The 23451-nt window shown below is 45.8% G+C and overlaps 1 protein-coding gene across 1 annotated transcript in view; it reads left to right on the forward strand.

The window, feature by feature from the left end:
- Positions 1–23451, forward strand: part of LOC130473929 (E3 ubiquitin-protein ligase RNF146-like) — a 171912-nt gene that overhangs the window by 111740 nt on the left and 36721 nt on the right. The window lies entirely within an intron of this gene.

Here is a 23451-nt window from a genome sequence, read left to right on the forward strand (position 1 = left end):
AGTTCCCAAGAGACGCTGTCTCCTGGTTTACGTTCTCTCCAGCCTTGCAAGAGGCCCTGTCAATCAAAAAGTAAGGCATTGCACATCGGTGGCAAGCCATGGCACTTCAAAGGCTGTCTGCACTGTGGAGCAGAGCACGCCACCGGACTTTTAAAGCAGAAAGAAGGAGAAACCCTAGCAGTATCAATGGTAGCACTGACTATTGTTCCCAGCTGCTGGTATAGGCTTGTGGGAATAGGGAGCACCCAGTTAGCTCAAAGATACCTCCTAAGGCTCATGTAGATGGACTCCTTGCAAACTTCAGATCTCTTGTTTGCTTAGCTAGGAAGCAGGAAATGGATTTACACTGTGCTAGTTGAATGAGCTGGGCGAATCGAGGAAGGATGATAGTTTGGGAGGTGATTCCGCCTGACACAGATAGGGGGTGCAGTAACCCAGAGATGACAGCAAGGACCCTGGCCCTCCATTTGAGTAGGGATGGGGGCACATCAGGTGTGCCTCATCAGGGAGGTCCCATAGGCTCCATGTACACCAAAGACTGGCATGTTCAGGCAAGGCTTGAGCATGTGAAGCTGGGTAGAATCTTAATGGAAGAGCATGTTGTTAAATGAGAAGCAAAGCCTGTATCAATGGGGCAGGCAAACCCAGGAAGCAGGAAAGGGGAGATGATAGAAAAGGATTGTAAATATAGCTGAACTGTGTCATTGTCTAAAGGGAATCTCTCAGGACAAATCTGCCCCAAACTAGGCAACGACAAACTTCCTGTGAATAGAGACGCGCCATTTTTTGTTTCATTCATAAGAAAGGCCATTCTGGATCAGACCAAGGTCCAGCAGTCTGCTCACACAGTGGCCAACCAGGTGCCTCTTGGAAGCCTACAAACAAGACAACTGCAGCAGCATTGTCCTGCCTGTGATCCACTGCACCTAATAGGCATGCTCTTCTGATCCTGGAGAGAATAGGTATGCATCATGACTAGTACCCATTTTTTACTAATAGTCATGAATAGCCCTCTCCTCCATGAACACACCCATTCCTCTCTTAAAGCCTTCCAATTTGGCAGCCATCACCACATCCTGGGGCAGGGAGTTCCACAATGTAACTATGTGTTATGTGAAGAAATACTTCCTTTTATCTGTTCAGAATCTCTCACCCTCCAGCTTCAGCAGATGACCCCACGAGAGAGGGAGTATTCCAATGAGTATTTGGAAGGCTTGTGTGTCAGAATCTGATCCCCCTATCTACCTACAGCGTGCTAGCATGTCCTGTAATTTGGACTTAACTTTTGTGCCCATTAGTTGGCATTTCAGTAATTCCAGTGCATTTCCCATGGAACCCCTGCATGTTGTTGTCTCTTCACATGGGCCAGGCTTCCTAGCCCTTGCTGTTGCCTCCCAGAAACTGAGAGTACAACTTGCTCCAGCCAGCGTGGTGAGTGTCAGACTATGATCTGGAAGTGGCCAGGTTCGAATCTCCACTCTGCCACGGAAGTTCACTGGGTGATATTGGGCCAGTCACACTCTCTCAGCCTAACCTACATCGCAGGTTTGTTGTGAGGGTAAAATGGAGGAGGGGAAAACAAGGTAAGCAGATTTGGCTCCCCGTTGGAAAGTGGAGGTATAAATGAAGTAAATAAATAAATGAAACGTACCCAATCCTCCCCTGCAGCCTCATGTGGGCAAAACGTCTTTCAGGAAAGGCTGAATGGCATTAATAATCTGGTCACAGCAGCACACATGGAAAGTTTCCAAAGAATACTGGGGTTCTCTGCAACATAGTTGAAAGCCCCTGTTTTGAGCAAAAGAGAGGAAGAAACACAGGAGGATATTATGGCTGTTTGTCCAGAGAGACGTCCCCCTGTGGGGACAATGGGAAGCCCCTGCAGTAAATGCTAGTATTGAGATGATATGTCCACTTAAGAAGAAGAGTTGGTTTTTATATGCCGACTTTCTCTACCACTTCAGGCAGACTCAAACCGGCTTACAGTCACCTTCCCCTCCCCACAACAGACACCCTGTGAGGTGGGTGAGGCTGAGAGAGCATGACTTGCCCAAGGTCACCCAGCTGGCTTCGTGCGTAGGAGTGGGGAAACAAATCCAGTCTGCCAGGTTAGCCTCCACTGCTCATGTGGAGGAGTGGGGAATCAGACCCAGTTCTCCAGATCAGACTCCACCACTCCAAACCACCGCTCTTAACCACTACACCACGCTGGCTCTTAACCACTACACCACTTAAGGTATGATTCAAATGGCTTAGTCCCCCCCACCCCGAGACTTCATTTTCTCCAGTTCAGAGGGGAAACTCTGGGAATGACGATGGGGGATGTGCCCATCTGGACGCTCTGTCCGGTCCTCCTCTCCTGTAGGGAGGGAGGCAAAGATCAGGTCTGCTTTCAAAAAGGTGCAAAGAAGCTCACTGTCACAGAGAGCCATTAATAATCTGGTCACAGCAGCACACATGGAAAGCAGGTGAAGAATGGGTGGGGTTATTAATTTATTCTGGGCAAATGAATAATTCTTCTGACTACTGCTGTTAGTGAATGTATGCAGAACTGTACAATACAGAGCCAGCGTGGTGTAGTGGTTAAGAGTGGCGGACTCTAATCTGGTGAGCCGGGTTTGTTTCCCCACTCCTACACATAAAGCTTGCTGGTGACCTTGGGCTAGTCACAGTTTCCTGAGAACTCTCTCAGCCCCACCTACCTCACAAGTTGTCAGTTGTGGGGAGAGGAAGCTGCTTTGAGACTCAAGATAGAGAAAAAGCGGGGTATAAAGCCAACTCTTCTAAAAAGTTGGAAAGAGGTTAAGCTAACTCTAGTACCTAAACCAAGTAAAAACCATTTCTCAACAGATTCTTATCATTCCTTTTCACTGTTCAACCAGGTTATTTTTCCCTGTTCAGAAGTTTAACTCAGTTACTTACCCTAGTCACAGACACCGGGAAAAAGATATTTGTTGCTTTGAGGTGGTAACCGGTTCCCTTAGAGTGATATTGTGGTGTCTACAAATGAACCCCAATAGTCTGTATGTTTAACAATGCAAACTGTATACCACCACATTTGCTCCAAACACACACATAAATGATTATGCCTTACTGTGTATGTTTGTACCTCCATATGCACGTTTGGTAACCAATGACATATTTTATTTATAAAATGATAAGAGCATAAGTTCTATTGAAAATAGATCAAACAATTTTAGCATAGCCATTAATGAAATTTAGCTGGTGTAACTTTGCACCCCAATTCTTTGCATGGGCTAGGGGACGAAGTTACCCTGGTTGGAAAATTCAAGTATTTTCTGTGATAAAGTGATAAATGGTAATTAATTTGCCTTTGGGAATATCATAGTTTGATTCTGTCTCAGGTAAATTTGGGGGGGGGGGATGCAAACATGAATGAAAACCACTTCTTCCAAATGTTTTAATGCACTGAAGGGAGTTTATGTCCAGACTGCAAATTCCTTTAATGACATTTTAAATATTAATTATACTCAATCGTAGAAAAGTGCTAAATGCAGCATGGATTGAGATTGAAAGTAGAATTGGCTGGACAATTTGTCACTATTAAAATAGACTCATCAAAAAATGTTGTTTAAGTATATAAATTTGGCTCCTGATCCAACTTTGAGAGATGAGTAGCCCAAAGAAATATAGCTAGAGCAACGGTTTAAGCCAGGAGTGTCGAACTCAATTGTTACGAGGGCTGGATATGACATACTTATGGGTATAACATCTGAAGAGGCCTAAGTGAATAATGTATGTTCACTTTAAAAATAAAGCGGAGGACGGTACCTGGATAAATATGGAGTTTAAAATCACCCATTCTTCTGTACTCATGTTGAATGACATGTGAGAAATGTCAGAAATACTCCACACATGTACAGAGAAAAATCATGTGTACACTAGACATGAACTCAGCGCATATCCACTGTAACAAGTGTCCAGGGCTCACATCAAGAAGGAAAGGTGTGATCCAGCTCTATGTTTTCTTTCAGCGATTTTGAAGAATGTGCCTTTCTCATCAGCCACTGTTGATTATTTTTGGCAGGGTGGGGAGTCTCCAGTAGTTATGACAGTAGATTACATATTGTGTGCTGTTAACATCTGTAGCACTCTGAAGACAGAACTAAGCATCATGGAGAACACCTGGCTGCTGTAGAACATAGCAATTCTGTGTCTCCCCTCTCTATCTTCTGCAAAACATTACGTGACTTCTTTATGGGATCTCCTCAGCCCCACAATCATCTGCCAATGAAGTTGGGTAGGGGGGTGTAGAGAAACATGAATGCTGTTTCTTTGCACAACATCTTTTGTAGTAAGAGGCATTATTATGCTGTATCAGCGGCAGCCACACCTCCTCCATAAGACCTAGTTTCTTGCCTAGGTTTAGTGATGAATGCAGATTAATTGGGGAGGGTTATTTTGTACCTGCCTGCTTTTGCCACTGGCATCACGTTTCTCCACATGTCGTCTGAAGACATTTTAAATCATTTTTTTAAGCCTGAACATTTAAAAAATATTTTGAAAACCACAGGAGGCTGCTTTGCTTAGCAGAAACACATAACAACATTGTTCCTACTTTTGCCACTGCTGGCCTCATGTGCCTTGAACTCATTGCTGTGCCTCAGTTTCCTCATCTGCAAAATGAGTCTGGAACTATAAAGCTATAACTCAGTGGTTCTCTACCAGCGATTTCTGAGAATGTATTTCTGTAATACTCAAATTGCAAACATTTAGATTTTTTAAAAACTGGTTTCATAATTTCAAAATAAAATTTGCTGTCTTTGGTTTCTTTTGCTGTTTATTATGCTACATTGTGGAAGGATCCCGTTGGGGTACCAGAACCTGACTTTTTGTGATGTCCTTTGTTCTGAAGTCTTCCGACTGACCTGGAGCCTGATGGATTTACATTTTTCTCTCACATTCATAAAAGTGGGTGGGATTGCTGTAACCAGTTTCACTTGCTGTATTTCACTTGCTGTATATATTTCACTTGCTGTAACTCTAGGCCAAAGTACATCATACATTTAGTTTATCACGGTAGTTTATCACTGTAGTGCCCTCTGAAGTCCAATGGGCAGGAGTAAACTTACCTGTCCAAATAGACAATGCACAGGAGGCTCTGGCAGCTTCAGGAACAGGTTCCTTTGCTTCTAACTGGGAAAACACTTAAACACTGGGAAACTGTGGAGGGGCTGTGGCTCAGTGGTAGAGGATCTGCTTGGCATGCAGAAGGTCCCAGGTTCAATCCCCGGCATCTCCAGTTAAAGGGACTAGGCAGGTAGGTGATGTGAAAGACCCCTGCCTGAGACCTTAGAGAGCCGCTGCTGGTCTCAGTAGACAATACTGACTTTGATAGACCAGGGGTCTGATTCAGTATAACGCAGTTTCATGTGTTCAACTGCATCTATCACATACAAACATGCAGAACACGAACTAAGTTGGGCCCCTCCTATACCGGCTTTGAGGGGAAAACAGACATTAGTTTGTGAGAGCTCACTTAGAGGTATACACACATATTTACATTGCAATCATGTAATCTGGCTCTCGGGATGCCTTCATTCAAAAGACAACTCAAAATAAAGAGTGTCTTCCATTTCCCTGGAACTGGCTGATGAAAGTGATAAAAACCAGCTGTTTCCTCTGAATACCTGAAATGTGTTTTGATATGAAGATGTCAAGAATTCCACAAGCTCACCCCAGTAATCTATATTTAGTGGTATAGTACTTATGAACATGGAGGCTCATCATGGTCAACAAATCATTAATAGATCCATCCACTATGAAGTCATATAATCCCTCTTAAAACTACCTGTACCAGCAGCCACCACCACATTCTGTGGTAATGAATTCCATAATCTAAATGAGCCAATTCACTAATTAAGTAAGAAAAATACTTTCTTTTTTCTGTCCTGAATATACTACCCATCAGTTTTACTAGGTGCCTTTGAGTTCTAAAACTTTGGAAGAGGCAGAAAAAGTTCTGTCCATTTTCTCCACATCACAAATAATTTTAATAAAATGCTCATGCCTCCACCCACCACCTTTTTTCCCCTGAACTAAAAAGCCTCAAACGTTTTAAGCTTTTCCGTGTATGGAAGGTACTATGACATCCTGATCATTTTGGTTTCCCTTTTCTGCATTTCCCCCCAGTGCTACAATATTCTTTTTGAGATATGGTAGCCAGAACTGTACACAGTACTCCGAATGGGGCAGCATTGGAGATTTCTGCAGAGACATTACAATACTAGGTGTTTTGTTTTCATCCCTGCCTTAGTGACTCCTACCCTGGAACTTTCTTTTATCATTACTATGCCCCGTTGTACTTTGGTCACATTATGAGAAGACAAGAGTTACTGGAAAAGTCAATCATGCTCGGAAATGTTGAAGGCAGCAGGAAAAGAGGAAGACCCAACAAGAGATGGATTGACTCTATAAAGGAAGCCACAGCCCTCAGTTTGCAAGACCTGAGCAAGGCTGTTAAGGACAGGACATTTTGGAGGACATTGATTCATAGGGTCGCCATGAGTTGGAAGTGACTTGACAGCACTTAACACACACACATGCCCAGTTGGGCTGACGTCTTCATTGAGCTCTCCTCCACGACCCCAAGATCTCTTTAACAACATGTGCTTCCCTTTATACTTACATTTTTACACTTGCTTACCGTGTTTGTAGTCCTGTCACTCACCCAGCTCAGAGATCCTTATGGAGACGTTTTGCATTCTGCTGGGTTTTTCACAGTTCTGAATAACTGAGTATAGCTGATCACTTATCCCACAACTGCTAAGTTTACTCAGAGCCTTACTCAGTGAGGGACTTTGCCAGATGCTTCTTGGTGAAGTCCAAGTACATAATATCTGCCAGATCACCTGGACCCATATGCTTGCTGACAACTCCCCAAAATTGGCGAGGCAGGACTTGCTTTGCAGAACTCACGTGAGACTTGTTCAAAGCATGCCTTGATCTTCTGCATGCTTATTCACTCTATCTTTAGATGCTGCATGCCAGGTGCAAGGAAACCTTAGACATGTAGTTTCAAAGACTACCTGGTGTCCATGCTAAGGACTTGGGTACCACGGAGAACTACAGACTGTCCTCCTGGAGACCTCCGGCACAAAACCCTGTCTCTTTCCCCACTTTCCAAGACCTTGCATTAGCGCCTCACATATGAGAACAAAGACTGAAGAAATCAGATACAGCTTGTCTTGTCAAAGATGCAATCTAATGCGAGCCCCGTGGCGCAGAGTGGAAAGCTGCAGTACTGCAGTCCAAGCTCTGCTCACGACCTTAGTTTGATCCCGACAGAAGTCGGTTTCAGGTAGCCGGCTCAAGGTTGACTCAGCCTTACATCCTTCCGAGGTCGGTCAAACGAGTACCCAGCTTGCTTGGGGGTAAAGGGAAGACGACTGGGGAAGGCACTGGCAAACCACCCCGTAAACAAAGTCTGCCTAGTAAACATTGGGATGTGACGACACCCCATGGGTCAGGATTGACCCGGTGCTTGCACAGGGGACCTTTACCTTTTTACCTAATGCCAAACAGACTTTGCATACTGCCTCTATGACCTGTGCTGCCACCAAGTCCATTTCTACATTTGCCTGGCAACTGAGAGCTACAGTCTGCACCTATGAACTAATTATCTTCCTATTTTTAAGATGCAGCATACCAAAGAGGCAGAGATAGGCTACAAACCATATAGTTCACCGGGAGCCACAAATACTTAGATGGGTCCATAATGCACTTATGTGCCATGCAGGTCACAACATCAGGCTGAGAATGAAGTATAGTTTTAAAAACAGAAATAATTTGTTGCAGATGTGCATGCATACCACCAGAGGGCATTCCATGCCTCCTCTTTTTAAAAAAGCCTCTCGGTAAATGAAGGGGGGAGCCTAAGAAATGTGTATGTGTGTGTGTGGGGGGGTCACATTACTGTGCCACATCAGCACCCATAAACTGTGACTCAAACATTTTGAAAGGCTAAGGTGTTTAACAGAGAAAACATTTTCTTCTACCACAAACAGACTGCAATTTATTTAAAGAACACATCCAAAACATGCCTTTTGCACTATGTAACTTTTACCCTTACGAATATACAGAACATTGTAAAACAATGAGACAGATGTGCAGATTTGGTTATTAGGCTGAAGGCCAGACAAAGTCTTAGGGTGATTATATTCTTAACATTTTAATGTAAATGCATACCTTCAGCCTCCCTTCTTTGTACGACACAGCTCTTGTGTGTGTTAAGTGCCGTCAAGTCGCTTCCGACTCATGGTGACCCTACGAATCAGTGTACTCCAAAACATCCTATCCTTAACAGCCTTGCTCGGATCTTGCAAACTGAGGGCCGTGGCTTCCTTTATAGAGTCAATCCATCTCTTGTTGGGTCTTCCTCTTTTCCTGTTGCCCAGGAAAAGAACCCAGGTTCTTTGGCAGAGTGGTGGGGTATAAGATACAAAAGGTTTGAGAACCACTGACTTATAGGACATAAGAACATACAAAGAGCCCTGCTGGATCGGACCAGTGGTCCATCTAGTCCAGCCTCCTGTTTTACAACATTTGCCCTGGAGGACCAACAAACAAGGCACAGTGGCCCCTGATGTTGCCTCCTAGCACTGGTGTTCATGTGTTTGTGTGTTAAGTGTGTGCTGTTACAAATGATCTCCAGCCAATAGAGATCAGTTCACCTGGAGAAAATGGCTGCTTTGGCAATTGGACTCTATGGCATTGAAGTCCCTCCCCAAACCCTCCTCAGGTTCAGCCCCAAAAACCTCCCACTGGTGGCAAAGAGGGGTCTGGCAACCCTACCTACCTCACACGGTTGTTGTGTGAGGATAAAATGGAAGAGAGGAGAATGTTGCTGTAAACCATTTTCGGGATAAAAGTGGGGTATATATATAAATAAAAACAATAAGGGAGCAGAAAAAATGCATGGAAAGGGGCTGGACAACTTCCTCTTCTCTTTCTTCTTGACCCGCCTTCTGCCACTTGTCCTCCCAAATCCAGCTAAGGAGATCCACACATATAAGCAGCTTTGATGCTCGTGTCACATGCTGGATCAGGAAGCGTAAGCCATAAATCACATGTGCACCTCAGTATTCACATTATCTGTAGGCATAGTGAGAACTAGAATGTGCATTTGATCTCGGCTGCAACGGATGTGCGTCTGGATGGGTGGGCATCCAAATACGTATTCTGATGGGGATGGATGTGCAACACTTCAATGTGCATTGGAGGAACATTCAGCTGAGAGCAGTGAAGCAAGGACTTATCTCAGCTGCAAGGGGTGCATTCCCCTCGCCAGTGTGGTGTAGTGGTTAAGAGCAGTGGTTTGGAGCGGTGGAATCTGATCTGGAGAACCGGGTTTGATTCCCCACTCCTCCACGTGAGCAGCAGATTCTGATCTGGTGAACTGGATTTGTTTCTCCACTCCTACACACGAAGCCAGCTGGGTGACCCTGGGCAAGTTACAGCTCTGTTAGAGCTCTCTCAGCCTCACCTACCTCACAGGGTGTCTGTTGTGGGGAGGGGAAGGGAAGGTGATTGTAAGCCGGCTTGATTCTGCCTTAAGTGGTAGAGAAAGTCAGCATATAAAAACCAACTCTTCTTCTTGCTGATTAAAGATCTCATGGAGGGTATGTGGGTTTGGACATATCCTCAACAAATCTAATAAAATAAAAAATAAATACAATAAATAATTCCCCTGGAAGCCATCTATGCTTGTGGCCATCTCTCCATCCTCTAGCAGTGATCTATATCATTACAGTGTGGTGTAGTACTTGTTGGACTAAGATCTGGGAGACCCAGGTTCGAATCCCCACTCTGCTATGTATGCTTGCTGGGTCATGTTGGTTGTCACTTTCCCTCAGCCTAATCTACCTCTCAGGTTTGTTGTGAGGATAAAATAGAATAATGATGTAAGCCGTTTTGGGTCCCCATCGGGGGGGGGGAAGTGGAGTACAACTTAAGTAAATAAACAATTTTATCTATTCATGATGCATACCTATTCTCTCCAGGATCAGAGGAGCATGCCTATTATCTTGGGTGCTGTGGAACACAGGCAGGACGGTGCTGCCGCAGTCGTCTTGTTTGGGGACTTCCTAGAGGCACTTGGTTGGCCACTGTGTGAACAGACTGCTGGGCTTGATGGGCCTTGGTCTGATCCAGCAGGGCTTTTCTTATGTTCTTAATTTAATTGTTTGTTGATCAAAGAAGTACTTCCTTTTGTCCATCCTCAGCCCACCTAGATAACTGTGTGTCCCTGAGCTCTCTTATAGAGGAAGGAAAAGTTCTCTCTGTCCAAAATATTGTCAAAGGCTTTCACGGTCAGAGTTCTCTCTGTCCACTTCCTTCACCAAACTTCCTTCACCCCCACGCCTTAGGCACCTAATTTCTAAACTGAAAAGCCCCAGACGGTTGCTTGATCCCAGAGAGCCAGCATGGTGTAGTGGTTAAGAGCAGTGGTTTGGAGCAGTGGACTCGGATCTGAAGAACCGTGTTTGATTCCCCACTCCTCCCCATGAGCGGCGGAGGCTAATCTGGTGAACTGGATTTGTTTCTCCACTCCTACACATGAAGCCAGCTGGGTGACCTTGGGCAAGTTACAGCTCTGTTAGAGCTCTCTCAGCCCCAACTACCTCACACGGTGTCTGTTGTGGGGAGGGGAAGGTGGTTGTAAGCCGGTTTGAGTCTCCCTTAAGTGGTAGAGAAAGTTGGCATATAAAAACCAAGTCAAGTCAAGTTTATTAATATGGTTGACTGATCAATCACGTGCCAACACATCAAATTTTCCAGACACAATAATTTTACACCACAGAATCACAGACTGCCCATACATATAAAGGTGTAAGGTCAATAAAAACAACCCCTGGTTAAAATTATCATATTAAAATTAATAAAATTGTAAAATATTCTAACAATCATTCTCTAATATAAAAACCAACTCTTCTTCTTCATCATCCCAGCTACCTGTATTCAGATATACTGCTTCTGAACATGAAGGTTCTACCCACCTAGGATGGCTGATAGCCATTGATGATTCATCCTCCATGAATCTGTACGATCCTTTTTAAAAGGAAAGCTACCTAAGCCACTGGCCATCACCCGGGGTGGAAACTTGCACCAGACACTTCAAAGTCATGAACAGATCATGACCGCCTCACCCTTTCCATGTGGCTAGGGGGAAGCAAGGCCAGCTGAGCCTTTCTTCACCCTGCCGCCTGCTTATTTGGCAATAACGTTCCCAAGCAGCTGCCAGTTCTAAGCCGCAGAACAAAGGAACGTATGGGAGGGCATGCAGGGAAGTTCCATTAATCAACCTGACACAGATGCCTTTTAAAGCACAGGACGTGGCCGTCGCCATCTGAGCTGCGCTTTGTATTCTGGGCCGTTTCCTGGACCACACATGCCGAACCCATCAACCTTTGCAGGTCAGCCGTCTAACCCAATAATGATTTCCCCATCTGCCGTTTGGGGCTGTGGGGTGACTTGTCTAGATTTCCTCCAACACGCATGGAAAAGACCGAAAGGAAGAAAGAAAAAGAAAAAAACCCTGTCCCTCTCTGCAGCAGGCCGACTGCATGCAGTTTCCAAAGGCTCCCGAAATGGGAGAAACAGACATCTGTAGGATTATGGTAAAGAGTTTATCGCAACCAGCTACCATAAACCCTCTAGGCCTGTTCCTCACCGAGCGTCTGCTCTTAGTGCTATCTTTAGACCTGGAAGTAACGGCTGTGCAAAGGATTTGCGCTTGTTCGGTTCTCCGTGGGCATTAAATAGGCTCTCGCCAGAGGGCAAACAGCATGGAGTAGTTCTTCAGAGAGCCAAAGTAAAGCTGATTTCTCCATTGAGACCAGGCCATTCAGATTGTCATAGGCCATTTATGCACGGGAGGTTTTGCCTTGGATTTGCTGCTCTCTAGATGCACCTTTCCCCCATCCGAATTCTAAAAACTCTGTATGGGGAGGCTTATTGTTGAGTTTTGAGAATCTGGATGGGAAAAATGTGCATCTAGAGAGCATCAAATCCAAAGAAAAACCTCCCATGCACAAATGACCATTCTGTGGAATTAGAGAAATGAATTTGGGAATACATAGGTTTCAGATTGTTATTTCTTGACTTACCCAACTGAATAGGGTTGTTGTGAAGGTAAAATGGGAATAAGCCCCTGTACACAGGCCCTGAGGTTAGGGTTGCCAGGCCCCTCTTTGCCACTGGCAAAAACCAGGAGGTTTTTGAGGCGGAGCCTGAGGAGGATGGGATTTGCGGAGGGGAGGGACTTCAGTGCCACAGAGTCCAATTGCCAAAGTGGCCATTTTCTCCGGGTGAACTGATCTCTATCAGCTGGAGATCAGTTGCAATAGCAGGATATCTCCAGCTAGTGCCTGGAGGTTGGCAACCCTAGGTAGCAGGAGGCCTCTCACCTTGAGCTCTGCCTTTGCTCCTTGGAGCAGCAGGCGAAAGACCCGTGGCTGGCAACACATCCTCCAGAAATCCCAGATGTGATGTCAGCATGTCAGGTGATGCTCTCCTGCTAATTCAACTGATCTCCAGCCGACAGAGATCAGTTCACCTGGAGAAAATGGCTGCTTTGGCAATTGGACTCTGTGGCATTGATGTCCCTCCCGCCCGCCTCTGCCTCCGCCCCAAAAACCTCCCGCCAGTGGCGAAGAGGAACCTAGGCAACCCTACTTCAGCTGCAGTGGATGACCCTGGGTTAGTTGCAGGACTGTAGCTGGTGTGACCTGCAGTAGAGAAGTTAGTTGCAGGACTGTAGCTGGTGTGACCTGCAGTAGAGAAGCAAGATTTGAGCCCAGTAGCACCTCAAAGACGAGCAAGATTTTCGGTTATAAGCTTTCAAGAGTCAAAGCTCCCTCTTTCAGATACGGTGGGTATCTGAAGGATGAGGTGTGATGATGCCTGCCCTTTGTTCTCCCCTTGCTAGGATCATCTGCATTTCGATGGCCCTGAGTGGCCCTGAGGAAAAGAAGTGGTTCAAACCCAACCCTGTCCCTTCTGTCTCTTTCCCCTCTGCCAGCCAATCCTCCCAGTCCAGTTGCTTTGAAGCCTTATAAACAAATGAGGAGGTTGGAGCTCCAGCTTGTCGTTTTGTGATAAAAAGTCCAAACTCTGTATCAGAAGTCAAATTCTCCATTCAGAACAAGTTCCACATGAACTAGCTCAATTTGCTTAAAGAACTATGACTCTGCATGGGTAAAAATGACTGAAAACCACTCAAGCGGTAAGGAGCCTTGAAGGGATTCCAGTATTCCTGAACTCTTTGCATCTACTGATATTTAGGGTTGCCAACCTCCAGGTACTAGCGGGAGATCTCCCGCTATTACAACTGATCTCCAGTTGGTGGAGATCAGTTCACCTGGAGAAAATGGCTGCTTTGGCCATTGGGCTCTATGGCATTGAAGTCCCTCCCCAAACCCCGCCCTCCTTAGGCTCCGCCCCAAAAACCTCCCACCGGTGGCAAAGAGGGACTTGGCAACCCTAACTGTTATTACTTATGCTTGCCACATATGTGTGAGATACTTGCTGTGCTTTAAATAGTTTTCTGTTCCAAAATGGACACAGAAACGAGATTTTGTGCAGGAATACAGAATATGAACAATTTTGCTTTCCCCGTGCTATGGTAAGGACTCTGTGTATCTTAACTTCAATTTTTTCCCTATTCCTTATTGCTGCAAAGAAAAACTTTGTGTGTGGGGGGTGGGTGGGCGGCGGCAGAGATATCAGCTGAGACCTCAGAAGCCAGATGCATGGCTGAATTTTAACTGTTTGACCTGCAGAGATTTTTGCCTCTGACAACAACTAGCAAGACCAGAATACATTATGTGAAACAGGAAAGACTAAAGATACATTAAGCAGAATAATAAAAATTGCACAAATCTGCTCAGTATGCAAGTTGCAGAATTCAGCCTCTCTTGGTACAGAATTTGGATTGCCAACCATGCCCAATTTTCTTTACTATGGAAAACAACCAGCTGTGGCTATAGTGGCCACTTAATAATCTTCCTTTTCTCTCTTTGTAGGAGCCCTGTGCCACAGAGTGGTAAACTGAAGTACTGCAGTCCAAGCTCTGCTCACGACCTGAGTTCAATCCAGACCAAAGTCAGTTTCAGGTAGCTGGCTCAAGGTTTACTCAGCCTTCCATCCTTCCGAGGTCGGTAAAATGAGCACCCAGCTTGCTGGGGGTAAAGGGAAGATGACTGGGGAAGGCACTGGCAAACCACCTTGTAAAACAAAGTCTGCCTAGTAAATGTCGGGATGTGACGTCACCCCATGGGTCAGGAATGACCCGGTGCTTGTACAGGGGACCTTTACCTTTTCTCTCTTTTTGGTCTATGCTTGAGTCTATACTTGAGCAATTGGTCTATACTTGAGAAATTGTTCTATCCTTGCTATACAGGATCTGGCAACCACATTTCTTTAAGAATGAAAAGAACAGAATAGCAAAGTGAGTGCAAGGAAAGGGAGCAGGGAAAAATTATAATCATTACGAAAGGAAGACATGAATGATGGACCCAAAGAATTTTAAAGGTACCTTTTAAATCCCCTAGTGATGTTTACCAGATCCCAGTGTTTAGAGTCCTGGGGCATTGCTTTAAAGACTTTTTTTACATCTGCAAATATGTGGATAGGCTGTTAGAAAAGGAAATCCCATCAGGCCTCAAGTAAAAAAACCTCCCTTCCAGTTCTTTCAGGCCTGTACCGATTAGCAGATGTAAATGTGGCTTCCAGCTACAATAACCCACCTTGCAGAATTTTCAGCTGATCTAAGGAGGTTGTGAGTTGGCTCCTCCGCTCTGATAAGAAAGCCCATTAACAATCTATTCCACAAATTGTGGGACTGGGAAATTTCTAGTCGCTTATGTATGGGAGTTTTACCTGAGGTTAGTTGCTCACTGGACCCACACTTTCCTGTTGGGAATCTATGCACCAGCCGTCTCCAAGTTCAAATCAATAAGCGTTTGAGTCCCCGCTCCTTGACATGCTGCTTTGTAATTGGCTGTAGTGAGAGAAAAGCCCCCCCCTGGAAACCCAATTACCACATAAAAAAGCATTTTATGAACAAAAAAGGAACTATCTGAAAGGGATGGGAGGGAGAAACTGTAGCCTCGTTTTTAAAAGCCTTTCTTCTGCTCAGAAAGAACTCTGAGGAAGCAGGATGCATTTGAATCCCCACCCTTTGATACGCTGCTTTGTAACTGGCTGTAGTGCTATCCGTGAGAGAAACGTCACTTCTGTAAGCTTCCGTGTCCCGCACTCGGCCTTATGCATGGGGATTTCACCTGGGCTGAACTCAGGGGTGATCGAAGACTTGGGTTATTAGAGGAACTGGAAGTCCCGGGATTTGTGAGGGCTGCCAGCGAGGTCATCTCTAATAGATGGAGAACTCATGCATAACTCCAAGGAACAACCAGGGCAGACTGGGGGTGAACATGAGTGAAAGTTCCCATGCATAAACAACCTCTGAGCTGGGGGTAGATTGGAGTCTTCACACAGGGAACCTCCCTAGTTTTTTTGTTTGTTTTAAATCCCATTTGGCCTGCTCCAAGTTAAAAAACAATCAAATGTTCTGGTGGATCTCAGGGTAAGGACAATAGCAAGGATAACTTTGCTGAGACGCATCTAAAACAAATCTGCCTATCAAATGTATACTCTCCGGAAGAGTTCTGTGTAGGATACTTCAGCATTTTCTCCATTCTGCGCTCACAAGAACACTACCAAGTGGATTTGGCTGAGAGAGAACAACCAATCCTAGTGAGTTTCATGGCTCCCTGAGCCCACCTCTCCCCTACACCGAGAAACCATGTACTTAATCCAGGCACCTTATATCCTCTTGTCCTAGATAAGAAAAAAAACTGAACTCAGTCCTTGGAAAGTGACCATATATAGCTTGGGAGATTACAAACTGTGAAGCTTGCTGGCTTTTTTGACCATAGAGCCTCAGTATTAGCAGGATTCAATAAAATAAGGCATGGTTGGCAAGTGTGCCCTCTCCAGACAGGGAAAGAAATACCAGGACAGGAAAGAAATCCATCACATTATTCACAGATTTAACTTCCTAAACACAAGACCCTAAAAAATCTACCACTGAGTTCACTAAAGAAAAGAGGCAGGAAAAGGTCCTCCTAAATGAATGCATTCATAAATAAACATTAAGTGTGGAAGGAAAGGGGCATGGCTCAGTGGTAGAACATCTGTTCGGCAGGCAGAAAGTCCCAGATTCAATCCCTTGGCATCTCCTAATAAAAGTATCAGGTAGTAGTTGATAGGAGGAACTCTGCTTGAGACCCTGGAGAGCTGCAGCGTGATGTAACAGTTAAGAGTGGTGGTTTGGAGCGGTGGACCCTTATCTGGAGAACTGAATTTGATTCCCTACTCCTCCACATGAGCAGCAGAGGCTAATCTGGTGAACTGGATTTGTTCCCCCACTCCTACACATAAAGCCAGCTGGGCGGCCTTGGGCTAGTCATGCTCTCTCAGCCCCACCTCCCTCACAGGGTGTCTGTTGTGGGGAGGAGAAGGGAAGGTGATTGTAAGCCGGTTTGATTCTTCCTTAAGTGGTAGAGAGAGTCGGCACATAAAAACCAAGTCTTCTTCTGCAGCTGGTCCACAGTGCTGACCTTGATGGACCAATAGTCTGATTCAGCAAAAAGGCAGCTTTATGTATGTTCAAGATGAGGTTCCCTCACAACACTGGTGTTGGTAACATCAGAAAGACTTCAATGTGCCCCTACAGAGCCCAACTCTACTCCTAACCAAGCATTTTCCTGCCCCACGGGCTCCATAAAACATCCCACCACTGCATCACATGGGAACACATCACCGAAAAGTCAGTAAAAGCCTTGGAGGGAGGGTCTGGACAGCCACACCACATAAGGGAGGAAGAGAACCATGTAAGCCGGGCAATGAAACCAGGCCAAACTAGAGTGATTGGAGACCCATGTTTTAATCCATTTTATTGCGTACACCTAATAAATATATTAAGGAGCCCCATGGTGCAGAGTGGTAAGCTGCAGTACTGCAGTCCAAGCTCTGCTCACGACCTGAGTTTGATCCTGATGGAAAGTTGGTTTCAGGTAGCCAGCTCAAGGTTGACTCAGCCTTCCATCCTTCCGAGGTCGGTAAAATGAGTACCCAAGCTTGCTTGGGGTAAAGGGAAGCTGACTGGGGAAGGCACTGGCAAACCACCCCGTAAACAAAGTCTGCCTAGTAAACGTCGGAATGTGACTTTACCCCATGGGTCAGGAATGATCCAGTGCTTGCACAGGGAAACTTTACCTTTAATAAATATATTACTCTATAAGAATTTTTAGTTTCCAGCTCAACCCTTAGGTCCCCTGTACTTTTTTGGTTGAGTTCTTTCCCCCCTTTTTTGGTTGCCTCCTTGAAGTGAGCCACTGAGACTTCTACGCTCACTTGATGCCATAAGAGCCCCATTCATGCAATGCAGAGATCTTTAGTCTCCACTGAAAACAAAAATCCGTCTTCCTTTTCACTGGAGACGTTTCAAGCAGTGAGCAACTTCAAACACCCATTCCAGCTAAAGCATACAACACTCTGACTTTAAAAAGGGAGGTCCATCAATGGCTACTAGCCAAAGCAAATTAAGGCAGTAGTTCCCAAACATTTCAGGCCACCGCCCCCTTAGTTCCACAAACGCTACCCCTGTGCCCCCCACGCTATCCTATAAAAAGCATTATTCAAAATAGGGGTTTGCATGACTTGCTAAAGAAGATAATAATAAAATTTAAAAACAGTAACAATTAATTGCACATCTATTCAAAATCAAATTAAAACTTTTTAGTTGAAATTTATTCAACAAAACTGATGAACTTGAACCAGTGGTACCAGCTCTTCAAAGTGTGGGAAAAATTCTGATAGTTTCCACCAAATTTGCCAGCATGGTGCCATAGCTTGACCTATTGTAAATTAGTGAACAACACAGTTGAAGGGGACCACCTCTAGCACCCCCTGCTGCCCTCTTGCCTCTTAGTGCCCTCCTAAGTAATCCCACCGCCCCCACAGGGGGTGGTACTGCCCACGTGGGGAACCACTGAATTAAGGGAACCTATGAACACCAGTGCTAGGAGGCAACATCAGGGGCCCTGTGCCTTGTTTGTTGGTCCGCCAGGGAAACTGTTGTAAAACAGGAGGCTGGACTAGATGGACCACTGGTCCGATCCAGCAGGGCTCTTTGTATGTTCTTATGTCCTATAAGTCAGTGGTTCTCAACCTTTTGTATCTTATACCCCACCACTCTACCAAAGAACCTGGGTCTTACCATGATAGAAACAAAAAGTGTATTTCCCCCCAGGAAGGGCATTTTTTAAAATATATTTATATATATATATATATCATCCGGGCCCCAGCTTGATCCAAACTTAACAGAAGACAAAAACCTATTATCAAAGCTTCTATCTTTCATCCAAGACATTGTATCATCTTAAAACTCACTAAAACGTGTTACGACCCTCAAACCTCAGTGTACTCGTGAAGCTGCCTTACACTGAGTCAGACCCTTGGTCCATCAAAGTCAGTATTGTCTACTCAGACCGGCAGCGGCTCTCCAGGGTCTCAGGCTGAGGTATTTCACATTACCTATTTGCCTAGTCCCTTTAACTGGAGATGCCGGGGATTGAACCTGGGACCTTCTGCATGCCAAGCAGATGCTCTACCACTGAGCCACATCCCCTCCCCAACATTGAACTGGGGGGGGAAAAACTAGTACTATAACTTCTATCATTTATCCTAAGCACCTGAAACATCCTGGATCTCACTGAACAAAGTCTTATAAATCATTAGTTTCTTAATATGTAAAATAGTTTACTTGTCACGTGAGTAATAGTCATAAAAAGGTTGCCATTTCATCACAAATTCATCTGTTGACTTCATATTAATCAGGTGAGTTAGTCTAGCCATCGGGGCAAAGTCTGAGAGTTTGTTACTCTAAGCTGTAATGTCAGGAATTGTACTGGACTTCCAATACCTAGCATAAACAATTCTGGCAGCAGAAGTTGCATATTGGTAAAGCTCTTTATGCACCAAGTTGAGTTGTGGAGGAGTTATACCCAACGACATACATTTAGATTCTAATTCCAAATTCACCTGAAGCATTTTCTGTAGCTCAGCATTTATACATATTGTTAAGTCCGCGTGGGGAGGACACACGAGGTCGAGACGGAGTTCCAACACAACGCGTTTATTGTAGTACAGAACAGAACTAAAGAACACAGTGCAAACGGCCCTGCTTATATGCCCCCCTGGCCGCCCGCGGCCACTCCCCCCCTGATCCGTGATAGGGGGGAAACCCCGGGTCACCAATGGCGCATGCCGGCTTAGGGCCAATGGCGCGTGCCGGTTTGGGCCAATGGCGCGTGCAGGACTTAGGATCCTTTGTTCAGGACTCAAGCTCCTAAGTTGCCCCTGCATATCGCCTAACTATATACATACATAACACATATATTTACAGGCACTCTGTTATTATTGCTAGCATGCCGAAAGGTCATAGATGGATAACCTGTGGGAGGCTGGGTCAGCAGGAGAGGGCATGTCATACTTGCGGGGGGACATGGGGTTGAGGGAAAGCGGATTCTTAGAAAGTGTTAGGATAGCCCACCTAGATTACTTTGGCATCTCACCAGTTAAGAACCATTGTTATAAGCCACACTGGCCATATGTTTGCATTGGCTGCCCAATTGCTTGCAACAACAACAACAAAATCACCAATACCTAAGCATTGGTGATTATTGAGACATGAGGATGGAAACATCTTCCTTTCAGCCTTTCTGGTTTTGCCTAAGGGATGCCAAACGTTTCTTTTCAGTCTGGAATTAATTTGACTTGTGGCTGTTCAACAGTGCTTCTCTTGACCTATATCAGCATGGTTTTTGTTGCATTTACTTTTCATTGTTGCTTTATTGATTTTTAAATCCAGGGTTTTATGGATTTTGTGCTCTTCCATAACTTCTATTTTGAGAGGTTTAACAGGATGCAAGATGTCGTCATGGATCTCTAACACCATGTTTAGCTTGGAAAGAAAGAAAGAAAGAAAGAAAGAAAGAAAGAAAGAAAGAAAGAAAGAAAGAAAGAAAGAAAGAAAGAAAGAAAGAAAGAAATCTGGTGATATACTGCACACTCACTTTTATTATTTTTTTCTTTCCTCCTGCTGTATATATATTCTGGTGACTGAGGTTTCACTTCATGCATCTGATGAAGTCAGATCTGACGCGTGACAGTTTATGCCTCAATAAATCTGTTTGCCTTAAATGTGCCACAAGGCTTTTTGTTAGTGCTTCTGAAGTCTGCCAGTGTTTATTCATGTGTGAGCCCACACTGCTTCCTTAGTGGTCTATCAGCAGACCAGGGGAACTGAAAACTCTGCTTAGATAAGAGACGGGATAGGAAGACAGACAAGTAAAATTTCATGTCACACAGTCCTCCTTTTTCACTCCTGGCATGTTTTCTGCACATCCAGCTGTATATTAAGGCACCAAACACATAAGCTTAGACCCCTCTTAATCTCCTACCATTTCATCTGGATCACAACTTCACCACTCTGTTCCCCCCTCCCTGTCACATACCTGCATCATGTACATTTTCCCTCTGGTCCAAGCTCAACCCTACGGTAAGAGAAGAAAACCATTGTAATTAAAGTAGAAAAGAGCAAGAGTCCAGTAGCACCTTAAAGACTAATCAAATTTCTGGCAGGGGGTGAGCTTTCGTGAGCCGCAGCTCACTTCTTCAGACTGTGACTCCCAAAAGCTCACCCCCTGCCAGACATCTTGTTAGTCTTTAAGGTGCTACTGGACTCTTGCTGTTTCCCACCGCTAGTGACAGACTAACCTGGCTACCCATTGTGATCTAATCTCCACTAGAGTGAAGCAGGGGGAAGGGCTGTGGCTCCGTGGCAGAGCATCTGCTTGGCATGCAGAAGGCCCCAGGTTCAATCCCCGGCATCTCCACTTAAAGCAGTGGTTCCCAACCTTTTTTTGACCAGGGACCACTAGGACTTTTTTGTTCGGTGCAGGGACCCCAAGGTTCAAAATAAAAATTCTGAGAATTTGAAAATAAACTTTAATCATAACGGTTAGTTAAACATTAAACTTAGAATAATATTTGAATATATATTTTGATAATAGAGAACTTTTAATTGAAAATATTAATTTATAATGGGGTTATAACTTTGTTTCGTGGACCTTAATTTAGTTCTCGCGGACCCCTGGGGGTCCACGGACCCCCAGATGGGAACCAGTGACTTAAAGGGACCAGGCAAGTCGGTGATGTGAAAGACCTCTGCCTGAGACCCTGGAAGAGCCGCTGCCGGTCTGAGTAGACAATACTGACTTGGATGGACCTTGATCCAAACGTATCCATGACTGGGTCTTTGTGTCTCTACGCACTAGACGGCATATTTTGTAACACCCCTGACCAGAAGTTATAAACGTTGTTGCAATCCTTTGTTCCGGGGGGGGGGGGCGAACTGTCCTGCGCGTATTGGGGCAGTTCTCACCCGGGGTGTACATCGGGCCTAACAAACAGACTGCTTTGAACGCTCAACCTCCTACCGTGGGAATTAATACAACAATGCAGACCCATCCGTGGCCTGACCCCATCTAAGGCGGCCTCAGGGGTTCGTTCCCAGTGGGTAGCCGCGTTAGTCTGTTTGCAGTAGTCAAAAAGGGCAAGAGTCCAGTAGCACCTTAAAGACTCCCAAAAATAGCTCTCGTATACCCTGCCTGAAAATATCTGTGTTAGTCTTGAAGGTGCTACTGGACTCTTGCCCTTTTTGACTCATGGGTTCGTGCAAGGGAAGGAAGGCGGACGGAAAGCCGCCCGCTTTGCCCCCCCCCCCCCGCCAGAGCCGGCTTCCCAGCCTCTTGGGGCAGCTCCTGCGCCGAGGCTCCCTCGCCAGCAGGCCGTCCCGTGGGGGCCAAGGCCCCTCAGGCCGCCTGGGCCGGCCCCCGGCCCCTCCGCCCGTCCCACCCCCCCCCCCCCGGCCGCGTGCCCGGGCGGCTCTCAGGTCGCCTTGTCAATCACCGCCCGCCCGCGAGCCGCAGGGTCGCGCGGCGCTCCCGCCGCCACCCAACAGGTTGGAAAGTCATTAATTACGGGCTCGGCCATGCCGGGTTGCGCTCAGGCGGCAGCTCGCGCCGCCACCGCCGCCGGGGCTTTTGCGCTCTCGCCTCCTGGCCGCCGCCGCCGCTGCCCATGGAGCCTTAGAGCGCGCCATGGCCGCGCCTCCCGCCGGGTCCGGCCCGCGGCCGCCGGCGCTGCTCGTGCTGCTGGCCTGCGCCCTGCTGCTGCGCGCTAAGGTAAGGAGGCAGGGCGGTGGGGTGGCCGGCGCGCGCCCTCCCCGCACGGGCCAGCCCGGCGACTTTGGCCAGGACCGGCGCCCCTGCCGCCCAGGGGACGAAGGCTAAGCCCGGGCAGGCGCTCGCTGGGCTTCGTCCCCGCTGAAAAGGCTGGCGTGGGTCGGAACCCGACGCGCGCTGGGAGATCCGTGCCGTTTGCAAGGGGATCTGGCTCGTTCGCCCAGTACTGGTGCTTATTCACACAGCCCAAGTATTGCACTTTCTTTGTGGCGTTTTTTTTTATTGGTTCTTGTAGGTCACCCGGGCTGTGTGACCGTGGTCTTGGTGTTTTCTTTCCTGCCCGCAGCTGCGGCACGCCTCTTCAGAGGAGTCGCAGTGTCTCTCAGTGTCAAGTGCGTAGGAAGAGTGATATATAGTCAGAAAGGGGGTTGGGTTTGAGCTGAACCATTGTCCTGCAAAAAGTATCAAAGGTCATGTGCTAATCAAAGGTCATGGGCTAAAGGTAACGTGCTAATACAGGACAATGATTAGCACATGACCTCTGATACTTCTTGCAGGACAATGGTTCAGCTCAAACCCAACCCCCTTCTGACTATATATATTACTCTTCCTACACACTTGACATTGAGAGACACTGTCCTTCAGGGTTACTCCTCTGAAGATGCCTGCCACAGCTGCGGGCGACACGTCAGGAAAGAAAATACCAAGACCACGGTCACACAGCCTGGATAACCTACGAGAACCAATGAACTCGGACCGTGAAAGCCTTCGACAATATTTTTTTTATTGTTTTTTTTATAGTACAGTAGTTTCCATCATTCATTAAGATAGTTATATAATATAAACAATATGTCTCTATTCTATATAACTAATTAGTTCAGATATTTACGTTGACTTCCCCTCTCTCCTCCTCTATCTTTTTGATAACTTTACTGTCACCTTTGCATTTAATTTCTAATTCAATACAATACTTCATATATTAATCGGATTACATTTCTTAAAACCTAAATCTTTAATCTTAATAATATTTCTACCTTAATCAATTGAATTAGAGCAAAACATAACCTTCAGTGCTTCCCAATTTAAGTTCATTTTGACAATATATTGTCCATGCCTC

The sequence above is a fragment of the Euleptes europaea genome, chromosome 2 (genome assembly GCF_029931775.1).
Source record: "Euleptes europaea isolate rEulEur1 chromosome 2, rEulEur1.hap1, whole genome shotgun sequence".
Classification (NCBI taxonomy): Eukaryota; Metazoa; Chordata; class Lepidosauria; order Squamata; family Sphaerodactylidae; genus Euleptes; species Euleptes europaea.